The sequence below is a fragment of the Diadema antillarum genome, unplaced genomic scaffold (assembly GCF_040938485.1).
Source record: "Diadema antillarum isolate AM-2024a unplaced genomic scaffold, OU_Dant_1.0 scf00000146, whole genome shotgun sequence".
NCBI classification, from domain to species: Eukaryota; Metazoa; Echinodermata; class Echinoidea; order Diadematoida; family Diadematidae; genus Diadema; species Diadema antillarum.
This window is the reverse complement of record NW_027271035.1, coordinates 2,761,548-2,773,517: the sequence shown is the minus strand read 5'-3', so window position 1 is coordinate 2,773,517 and position 11,970 is coordinate 2,761,548. Positions and strand designations below refer to the sequence as shown.

Below are 11,970 nucleotides of genomic sequence, written 5' to 3'. Positions count from 1 at the left end.
AAAGAGAGAACTCGGTGTTTCTTTGCTTCAATATTACCCGGAAAACGCCTAGTTAGAGGATCTACACTATCTGTGTAGCTAGCTAGCTTGCAATGTAAAAGGCGGGGGCAAGGCCGTACATCCACACACACCACCACCAGTTGATACCATGTGTTTGGTTTGTACGTGTAGCGATGTAAACAACCCGTTCCGAAGGCGTCTATTGTGACGAATCTCCATGGCGATGAAACGTAGAGGGCGGTCATACAATTGACATGATCATCGTTTGTGCTCTATCGCAGTGATCGTGATCGTTAATCGCGGATCTCCGGATCTATGCACGTGCACGTGCACAACACACCGGCACCGTGTACGTATTACTTGTATATTGTACGTACATTGTACGTGGGCATAGACGTGACCGACCTTGCTAAACTAAATTTAAACAGGATGAGGAAGCTCAAGTACCACGAGCAGAAATTGCTCAAAAAAGTTGACTTTATATCGTGGGAAGTTGATAATAATCTAAATGAGGTTAAAGTTATGAGGCGATATCATCTTCCCAGGAGAGAAGATTACACCAGGCAAGTCTCTGAACCAGTCCGCAATTGCGTGATCCCAGTAACTTATTTCCGTGTTATGTTTTTTAAGTCTGCTAACCACTGTAGAAACTGTAGAAACTCTAGTAATTTACTAGTAAATATTACTTGATTATACAGCCTCAGTCTGCAATTCGGTCTGTGCTGTTTTCAGTCTGAGCTGTTCGAATTTTGTTGTTGGCTTAGGAATTCTCTGTGATACTGCCATATCTGTTTATGTTGTGTTTTGTGTTTGTCGAAATGTTGCTATAAACAGGGTGGTCCACAACTTGAAATTTTAGCATGTTGCAAGCTCAGAATCTGAGAATATTGCAGAAATTGAATATGCGCGGAGCGCACACAATGAGTACGTAGTACGCAATGTTTTGCTGCTTATCTCTCTTTGTGCTGCTTACAGTTACATTCAATGTTCTCTCATGTTTTGCACACAAATATCTAAAGTACCTGGTAGTTTGATGTTTCTTATGTTATGCACATGTTTTGCACATTATTGAATACTTTTACTTTGAGCTTGTTGCAAATTCTTGAGGATGTTGCATAGCATGTTGCTGGCTTTTTAGGATGTTGCACAAGAATTTTAGCATGTTGCAGCGACATGCTAAAACCCCTTGTGGACCACCCTGTATAAATATATTATATAAGCTAAAAATCTCTTTTTTTCTTCTTCTTCCTTCTTCATCTCTGCTGACTCTGCTCTGTCATGTCAGATAGTTCGTATATTTAACCTAGTAATTTACACGAGTCGTACTGTTATATATTATAACAGTTAGTAGTAGCCTGGCTGGGGGGCGTACAATTGTTGTACTTCCTGATGTGTTGATAAGTGGCAGATGTGAAGTTAAGCTTTTTGCTGATGACACCAAGTTGTATTCGCAGATATATGATAATGATGATGTACTGAATCTGCAAGCTGAACTAATTAGAGTGATGGAATGGTCAAAAAAGTGGCAGCTTCCTTTTAACCAGGAAAAGTGTAAAGTTATCCATTATGGAAGGAATAACCCATGTGTCAATTATACAATGGATGAAACAAACGCGCCCATTCCAGTAGTTACATATGTAAAGGATCTTGGAGTGAATTATGACAAGAAGTTAGATTTTACTCATCATGTGGACACAATTTGTACTGCAGCGAATCGTAGGATTGGAATTATCAATCGTACATTTTCTACTTTTAATGAGAAAGGATTTATTCAACTGTACAAGTCTATTGTTAGACCGACATTAGAATATTGTTCATCAGTGTGGCATCCTCATTGGAAGAAGAATGTTGTAAAAGTAGAGAATGTACAGCGTCGAGCTACCAGAATGATACGTCCACTTAGACCTTTGAGTTATGAAGCAAGACTTGAACATTTGAAATTGCCTTCATTGGCATACAGACGGCATAGAGCCGATATGATACAGATTTTTAAGATTGTGAATGGGATTGATGATATGAAGTCCTCAGATTTTTTTGAGTTCTCAGTTGGAGGAAGGACGCGTGGTCATAAGTTTAAGATGATGAAGAAACATGTAAAGTCCAAAGTGAGACAGTGCTCTTTTTCTCAAAGAGTTATTAGTGAGTGGAATAAGTTGCCATCATTTGTAATCGACAGCCCATCCGTGAATAGTTTCAAGTCTAACCTAGAGAGGTTTTGGAGTCAAGACAAGAACAAATACAACCCCGATGGGATATTTTTTTTGTCCATGTTACACTGCACAGCGCCTAACCAAAAGTTATTAATGTCATGTAATGACGACACCGAGGGGCAAATAAGTTCAGTATAACTTTACGCCCACATCCAAGGTATGTTATCCAAGGTATGTAATTGAATATTAAGGACAGAGTAAATTTATATAAGGCCAAGTAAAAAAAGAAACCAGTTTCTCGTCCTCGCGCGCATCGATTTTGGCCGCCGCGTCAAGTTTTTTTACTATTTACTATTTTCAAAATGGCGCTGAAAATACCAAGAAATTCATAATTCTCGTCCCAGCCCGCTCCCCGCTCGCATCGATTTTCAATTGCCGCATTGACTTTTTTGATATTTTACTATTTTTTCGGCCGCCGAAAAAAAAATCGACAATTCACCTACCAATCGTGATGTCTCATTTCTAATTACGCCTTGCGTCCTCTACTTTATAGCTGTAGTACAGCTGTAGCTTCTGTAGTGCGTATGTAATAACGCATGCATTTCACACTGCGAGCTCGGCAAGAAGGAATGACCCACAAAGCAGTTGAACTGTAATTGGATGGGCGCGGGCGGGCGCGGCCTGGGCTGTGATGTACAGCGCACTCGGTACGTCGTGGTGTAGACAGGACGTTGAGCACCTTCTGTACATTTTTCTCGTGCTGTTGCCCGCTTCATGTGCTGCTAGATTGATTGCGCGATGTAACCACATACTAGTCATGAAGGAGACCAGCCAGCCAGCATAGCATGCGCGCGTTCTGGAGCTGGAAAAAAAATCGTGGAGTGCAGTGATGAAGAGAACCGATCTCAAGCGCACGTGTGCACAGCGAACGGCTTTAATACCAGGGCCCCGTTTTATCAAAAGATATAAATCAATTTTAATTTTCCTTACTACACAGTCTGCCATAGACTTACAGTTGAAATCGACTTCATAATCAATTCTAACTCTTCATAAAACGGGGCCCAGAGCTGCCAACCTTTGGAAGCACAAATTAGTACTCAGCAGCTCCAAAATTCATATTTTTCCACCAGAATTCGTATTTTTTCAATCTCCCTCTTTTTGCTATTTTGAATTAAACTCGTCGACTTATGAGGCCTACAGGCTCTAAACATAACGTTATGACACATGCCGAAGCATCGAGCTGGTCACCAGCACGATAAAGATGCCAAACTACGCAATGTTCAGCGTTGATTGATTGCTTTCTCGCAGTGAATGTGTACAAGTGCAAGTATGTACCTCCAAAAACTTGCTGGGATGATTATGGAAGCTTCCACTATCTAGCAGGGGACGTGGAATGCTTTCATCTTCTCAAGAGAGCTTCTTTGTGAGCGGATGCGATACCGGTACTCTGTTCCGTGTTTCCAATTATCGTTTACTATGAAAACATAATCACGTTTGTTTTCAGGCTTTTTTCATTTCATTAGATTTTAAACATCAGTCTTTTCCGAAGTATTCCAATTCCTTTTCCCCTGACTGGAATCGGAAAGTCTGCTATAACGATGATCGCAAAATGCCGCGCTGTGTGTGGAAGCGCCGATGTACAAACACGTGGCTTCACTTTCAAGTTTAAAGGAATGCGCCATGTGCTCCTGCCTATAAGAGGTTACTGCAAGTTCGATGAATCGAATGCGCCGTAGCTGAGCTGAGCTGAATGGCTTATTTACGGTAAACATGCAGTTTACGTTCGATACGAAGAAATCATTACGTCTTTCACGAGGGAAAAACACACAAAACAAACAAATAAAATACACCCACAAACGAATGTTAATAGCCAAAACTTTGAAAAGTAATAAGCAGTTTTGATGAGCGTGAACTGAAATTGTCATTACACGTTGTATTTTGCTGTTTATATCACTGCTGCTTCTTGGTATCACTGTAATGATGGCCATGGAAGAAATGAAGGGAGAATGTGACTTACCTGCACAGGTACATGTTTTACTACATTTATGTAGTTTTGGTATACAATAATTCATCATCCAAATGATGAGTGATTATCAAATGTCTTTTTAGAACATGAAGAAACATCTTTAAATGTTTAATGCTATAATGCCACATCAGTATCATTTTGACATCCATCTGCAATTGTACAAGCTAGTTTCCAGTTGAATGTGCTACAATTGTACTGTGAAGAACTATACATACCAGCTGTGTGGACTCAAAAAGTCATAAACACAAATGATAAATAAAGCAGTGTTTTGAATATCATGGAATTAATTTCAGTCGTACATTTGTTGAAAGACATGTTTTATACCTGTTTCAATTAATAGCACAATACATCAGAATTGCAAGTACACTGGTATCAGAAATACCAGTATTAAGATGGTCATTTTCCCTTGACATCTGTAGTGGAAAGAAAAAGCAAATGTATTTCTGCATGCATGAAGTTTCGTTTCAAGTATGGTACATAATATATCTATTTGTTTGAAAATGCACAGAGTGCAGGCAAGACATACACTTGGGACCTGGTCTCTCATAACACAGCTACCAGAGTGATATTTCATCTCATAAATTGGATATAGAAAATAGTAAACCCCTCTCTCGTTACCTTTCTCAGAATTACCGGACGAGAAACACATATTACTTTCATTTTGACAATCCTCGAAAAAATAGTAAGATATCAAATAGTAAGGACCTCCCTCATCGCCTTGCTCAAAAAACCCGGACGAGAAACTGCTTTCTTTTTTTACTTGGCCTAATGGGTGACTTTTTATGCCTTTGCTCTGTTTTAACCACCTTGTCGAATTCTCGCCACCGACAATATCAATAGAGATAGGCGATATCAAGGCGATATCAAGTGATATCGTACGATACCTCTGATATCAAACCTCCAGGGCCGGGGCACTAAACTTCCGGTTATGAATTTGCGTGTGTACTTTTCTATTGGCGAACTTGCCAGCTTTGTTTTGGATCCAAAGAAATATATTTGTTTAGACTGTAGTTTGTTTATTTCCCGAATAAACTATCCATTACACCATGGGGGTTTTCTGTGAGGCAGCAGAGTGTACTTCTGATGATGCTAAAGGAAAAAACTGGACAAATATCCATGCGCCGAGCAGTAGAGGTGCACCACATGAGCAGGCTGTGCATCGAGCTAGCTGGCACGCATGAAACCGGAGGTTACTGCCCCGGCCTGAGAGGTTTGATATCGGAGGTATCGTACGATATCGCCTATTGTCAGTGGCGAGAATTGTCCTCGATACATGTGCCATGGGCCTACTTACGCCTACGGAATCAAAGTTACATAGAACTAGAAGTGATGGCTTGATGCTATTTTCTTTTTCCATGGACTTGTCTCTAGCACAAAGTCTACCTAACCCCGTTTACCAGCGCAGTACGTCAGCGCAGTACGGCCAGTACCACCAATTCTTTTGTTTACAGGTTTTTACATTTTCATTGAGAAAAAAAAAATTCTGAATATTAAATCAAAATGGGTATTTCTACTCTAGAAATGCATGTTTGTTTTTGTTTGTGAAGATGGTTTACTTTCAATAGTTGCAAAAAAAAAAGGAATCTGGTATCTATTTCATTTTCACTGTCGAGTTTGGATTCAATTATAGTACTAGTAGTCAGTACTTGCTGACTTTTAAATTTTTTTTTTGTACAAGTCATCATGCTGCCAGATTTTTCTTGCATGTCAAATTGAGTGCGGTTAAGTTAGTTTTGCTTGTCAGATTTTGTTAGTAAACAACATTTTCAAGATACTGGCTTGAATTGTGAAGTACTTCCTATCCAAATACTGTATGGAAACGAACCCTTTTTGAGAAAATTTCCTGAGCATTTTTGTCATTTACAGTCTTTTCGTTTTCTTTCTCTCTTTTTTTTAATTATGCTCCTTGGGATATTAGACTTTTATAACAATTGTATAATTATTTACTCTCAGAATTGAGTTGTAATTGAATTTCAGTATGACTGGTTTTGAGCTTAAAGGGACTGTACAGTACTGGCTGAGGTGAGGATTCATGTTTTGAACATTCCTAAGTGAGATAATGAGAAACCTCTTATGAAATTTTATATGAAAGAGCATGTAATTTTAAGAGGGATTCAACGTTTATTTGATGAAAATTGGTTTATATCCAAAAAAGTGATAATAATAAAAGGCGACAGGCTAAGCCTTTTATTAGGATCTCTTTGTTTCACCTTGTTTTTGGCTATCTCAGCCATTTCAAAACCGATTTTCATCAAATAAAATTTTGATACCCCTTAGAATTGCATGCTCTTTGACATCTCATAGAGTGGTTTCTGAATATCTAACAAAACATTATTAGCTAAATCCTCACCTTGACCTGAACTGTACACACACTTAAGTATTCACATCCCTTGCTAAATCTTAATGGGACCTTGACCGAAAGATTGGTCTGTATTTTGTCATCGGGATATGTTCTGCGGAGACTCTGGCTGGCTTCACAGAATCCCCTCCTATGGAGGAGAGCCATTAAGTAAAAAAAAAATATTTAAAAAATATATTGTGATAGAAATCTCCTTTGGACAGCTGGATTTTTCTGTTTTAATCAGGCTGTGAACCTCAATATTTTATTTTCATTTCACGTTTGATCATCTATAAAGTGTTAAATGAATGTTTGGAATCACCTGTCATATGATGTAGGTACAACAAGTTGAGTCGACGTGTACGAGATCTTGTAAACAAAATCAAACAGCTGGACAGCAAAGATCCATTCAGAACGAAATGCACAACTGAGCTGCTGAACAAATTGTAAGTACATTTGATTTATACGTAGATCCTTAGGGATTCTTTAATTCTCATTTTCCTCTTGTGTTATAAACTTGTCCTCAGTTTGGCTGTAAGCTATATTATGGACCTACTAATGAATGGACTTTCAACGAAACCTACCATTTTGAAGTACAAGATCCGCCGCCACCTGACAATGCGCATCTCAGTGAGTGAATACAGGTGTCTCAAAATTGATGATTGCATAATCATGCATCGTCACTGACAAAAGAATTGTTTCCCTAATTCTGGTCTTATTTGACTGATGCGCCTTTTCAGACTGAAACGTCTTTGAATAAACGCCAATGATGAGAAGCAGCAAACCTCTGAACATGACTAATCTCGTTTCATTTGATTGGAAATATACTGATTGGCTCGCTAGCGCTCACACATATGACTTTGCCTGATAGTAAGACAGACATATCCTCTTCCCTTGCTATCTGTTTGTACTCTCGAAAAAAATGTGGAAAAGGTGGAAAATGAGGTAACAAATCATGATCAATTAGCTAAAAACTTAGCTATCACTTCAAAAGTATGGTCTGCATTTTGCTAGTGAAAATGTCTGAACAGTGATATACCAGTACATACCACAACTGCACGTTATGCATATTCCTTGATTTAAGACAGTTGTTATCTTCTATGCATTTAGTTTAGAGATTTTTCAAAGGTTCATTGTGTATTGCCCTGGCTTGTCGGCGGCGGAGATCATACGATCAAAGCAGAGAAGAATGTTTACTTGTAAAATGCTTTTGTGACACTTTTGACATGGACAGAGGCATGCATCAATTAAGGAAATGATGAATGTCCATGTGTTGTAGGTCCATGGCTATATAAACACAGTAATTGACTCTGTTGCATACAAAGACAGATATACATGTAACTCACCAATTTCAGCAAATTCTTTTTTCTTTGTCAAAACCATTGTAGAGATAGTAATCAACAGCACATATGGATAACTGTATATTAATTAAGAAATCAAAACTTGACAATGTGTAGATATAGATTGAGTGAAAGCAGCAGTATCGGTAGAACACATTCAGGAATGAAAGTATGAGAAAAATTAGACGATTTGTAAGTTGCGGTGCCATTGGCACTGGATGAGAACACTACTGTAGTTCATAATGTCATGCATGGACATCATTTAAAGAAAATATGAAGAAAATGTCTACTTTTGTCCCTTTTCCAGCATAATGAAAGAGCACAATTGACGTTCCTCGTTCAGAAAGCAGGGGGGAAATATTACCCTTCAATAAACAGTATCAGAAACAAATAGTGGAATATCGACTTTTCATGAAAAATAGACTTTGTGGAATTCCATGTTGTCCATGCATGACATCTTGGACTGTTAGCCTTATTATCCAACGTTGAAGGCACTGAGACTTTTGAACCGATTGTCCAATTTTCCTCAAACTTTCACTGTGCTCTACTAATATTGCTACTTTCACTCAATCCATATATACCTGGGCTTGGTTTTTTATGAAGTATCATGGTGTCCAGGATGCTAGAAGGAAAGTGAATGTTGTCTGCCTGCGTTAATGTTCCATTGTGTTGCTGAAAATGTTTGTTTGTTATCATCTATATGGCTTCATTGATAGAGTAATACTTGCTCAAGTAGTAGAAGTGCACAATACTGGAATGTTGTATGGAGAGTAGTGGTATTCAAATTCTTAATTTCATTTCCATTTGTCCTCTGTTTCAGATTGTAGTCATTGTTTGTTTGGTTTTTTCTTTCTTATTTTTCTTACAGATACAACATTGGCCTTGTACCAACCAAGCAGAATCTTGCCCTCTGCAATGCTGTATCTGCTTCATCCTTCTGTAGGAGAAGACTTCCAGTTGTCATGGTGCGATTAAAGATGGCAGAGGATGTGAAGTCTGCCGTAAAACTCGTTGAGCAGGGTCGTATCCTTGATTACAAGATGAATGATTATACAAGATGTTTATCCCTTTGCTTGCCAGCATCACTGTCATTACAAGATGTTCTTGTAATGTACTGATGAAACAAGTTCTTTGAAATTGACATGTGCTCTGGCTGTACCTTCACAAGAACTGGCAAGGTGCAATGTACAATCCACAGAATAGTAACAAGAATTATTATGAAATCTTCTCAACTGATTTGAATACTTTATTTTTGGGAGATTATTTTTATTATAATTATACATAAATTGTCCTAGATTAAACAAATACAAATCATTAATTTTCAATATTTTATGCTCATAAAATAGTGGGTCAGTATGGGACAAAAATGCAGTATGACATATAACCCGGAGTGATTGAGTTTAGACATATTTTTGAAGAGAAGAGCTGTATGTACATTAACTGAAACAATAGGAAAATATGATATCAGACCAGGCCCCTGTTTCGTAAAGCTGTTCGTAAAGTTACGAACGACTTATGAAGGACGGGTGATCGGTTCTGATGTGCTATACTTATCAGAATTTCAATAATTCAGCACAAGAACTGATCACCAGTCGTTCACAAGTTGTTCATAACTTTACGAACAGCTTTATGAAACACCCCCCAGGAAATGTACAGAAATCTCCATAACAAATGAAGTAATGGCAGCTTTTATCAGTTTAACACATTTGCAGTCTTTTCTTCATACTTGACACTCTATGCAAGGCAGTTTACATTGGGTGTTATATGTCAGCTTTACAGTGAGACATGGGCATGTGTTATTTTATTACATTGCTTTCAAGCATAAGGAATGAATATATCAAATTGGCAAAAGATTACAATTGTCTTCCTGTTTGTGGTGCTGCAGCATGATTTTTTTTATTTAATTTTCCTTTTTCCAAGTTATATTTTTAGGTCAATTTTCCTTTATTTGGTAATATCAGATGTCAGAGTTGGACCCGAGCTTGTCCTTGATCCTGCATTCATTGTAACCAGGTAAGTTACCAAGTGCAGTGAGGTCCCATTACATTGTATTTGTAAGTAACAAAATTTCATTAAAACAGATTAAGAATTCAAGCCCGAAAATTATTTGTATAGATTATCTTTATCTACATTGTACCTGTATGCATTATTCGTTTAGCTGAAAAAGATGTTGATATAACAAAAGAAGACTGTCATTCCTGATGACATTGCTATAATGGAGTTGCCTGTATTTCAGAATAAATGATCAAAATTAAACTACTGGCTTAGAAGTGCCATACTCTCTTGGGAGTCATTTAATATGTGGTGTGTATAAAGTAGAGCTGCACATGCCATCAAGATGAGAACTTTTAAGACATGAAATTCAAATTTCCATGAGGCTGCACCTTGTAAAAGTATGTACCATGCTAATAATTATACGTGAGTCCAGTAATGTTGCCCAGTGAATGTGATTTTGTATTTACTTATAGTTTGTAGGTTGTAATTATGAAAGATCCCATGTCACGACCTTGTGTTCAGTATTATTTGTTACTTTGTTTCATCAGTCTCTTGTTGTGGATCTTGTTTTGTCTATCTGTGAACAGAAGCATGGAAGACTTTGTGACTTGGGTAGACACCTCTAAGATCAGGAAACACATCATGGAATATAATGATGCAGTAAGTGTTGGACATGCTCTTATGTACAAGGAAAATAAGTGAATTGAATCCTTGAAAGATCAAAGATAAGACTTTGATCTTTATTCACTTTGTGTAGTTAACCTGTTGAGGACAAGTCCCGAATATACTCGGGCAGGGTCTAGAGAAATGCGTGTTGTAGCAAAATCAGTCCGTCCTCAACAGATTAATGGAATTTAGGGATCTTCTACTACTAGTCACAATCACATTTTTGCGTACAATGGATTAACTCCACATGACCATGAAGTATTTCACAATTTTAGATATACAGTGTGTCTGTAGCACTGAAACTGGATGGGACTTGAAGCCATTGGCCCAGTGATAGCTTGCTTTATTAGTGCATTTAAATGCTTCCTTCATGGCATGGAAAAAAAAAAATCTGATAGTACGTTAACCAATTTAGAGTGTAACACGTAATGGAGAGAGGAATGTCACAGGGTCAAGGATTTAATGTTCCTATTGAAATTGCACCTCTCAAAATTTGCTGAAAAGGTGACATGGTATGCAGTTAGGTTTATTTTCAGTGTCTGTATGTCATTTTAGGAAACACTCTTTCCCTTGTCAATGAACAATGGTAACTGCAGAATAACAATACCAAGGCTTGTCACAGCTGTACCATCACAACTTAGCAAAAGATAAGTCAGGGTAAGGGAATATTGTAGTACGTTGTGCTTCACACCTCTTTTTTGATTTTGTGATTCAATGATTTAGTAAGATTAGATATTGTTTAATCCATATTTGGGTCTTTGTGCAAGGTTTTTATAAAAACCCTACTTGCAAAATTTTGAAATGTTTTCTTTCATATGGAAGATTAGTGCAGTTTTACAATTTCAGGATAATTTTCCAAATTATCCCAAGGTTAATACTCAAAACACTAATTTATACCTGCTTGTGACAATGTAAATGAAAAAAACACCAAAACAAAAACAAAATCACTGAAAATAGCATACCATGTGAGAAGTAAGAGTTATAGGGTTACAGTCATAAAAGACTCAAGTTTTAATGAATCAAGAGATTGTGAAAAAAGACGTCAAAATTTATTTCCATTATGTAACTTTCATCCTTTTGCAGAGAGATGACTTTGACTTGATGTGATGATGGCATCCAGAAAGAGTGGGTCAGTTTGTTGAGACTGATGGAGCACATCACTGCAGGACAGCATTTGCCAAATGGCATGAATTGTCGGTGCCTTACAAACTTGGTGTGAGGCATTCAGCTTGGAGCATCAGGACCCAGAACAAGCGACAGATGTGAAGAGTCCTCAAATTAAAGCCTTGGGTGCTTTCTTGAGACTTTCAGCACAGGACACTTGTGTGACATTCACTCATCCTATTCTGTCCAGTGATTGATGATTTACTTTTACATGCTCTCTCTCTCTTCTGCAGCATGTCATTGCTGCTGTGACAGCAATTTGCTGCCACTTGTTGCTGCCCCTCATCTACA

General features: G+C 37.8%; 1 long non-coding RNA gene across 1 annotated transcript; it reads left to right on the top strand.

Moving 5' to 3' along the window:
* Positions 1–385: 385 nt before the first annotated feature.
* LOC139721608 (uncharacterized) lies at positions 386–8,835 on the top strand. The gene is made up of 3 exons (XR_011710238.1): positions 386–563; positions 6,853–6,960; positions 8,723–8,835. It is a non-coding gene; the product is annotated as an uncharacterized lncRNA (long non-coding RNA).
* Positions 8,836–11,970: the final 3,135 nt, after the last annotated feature.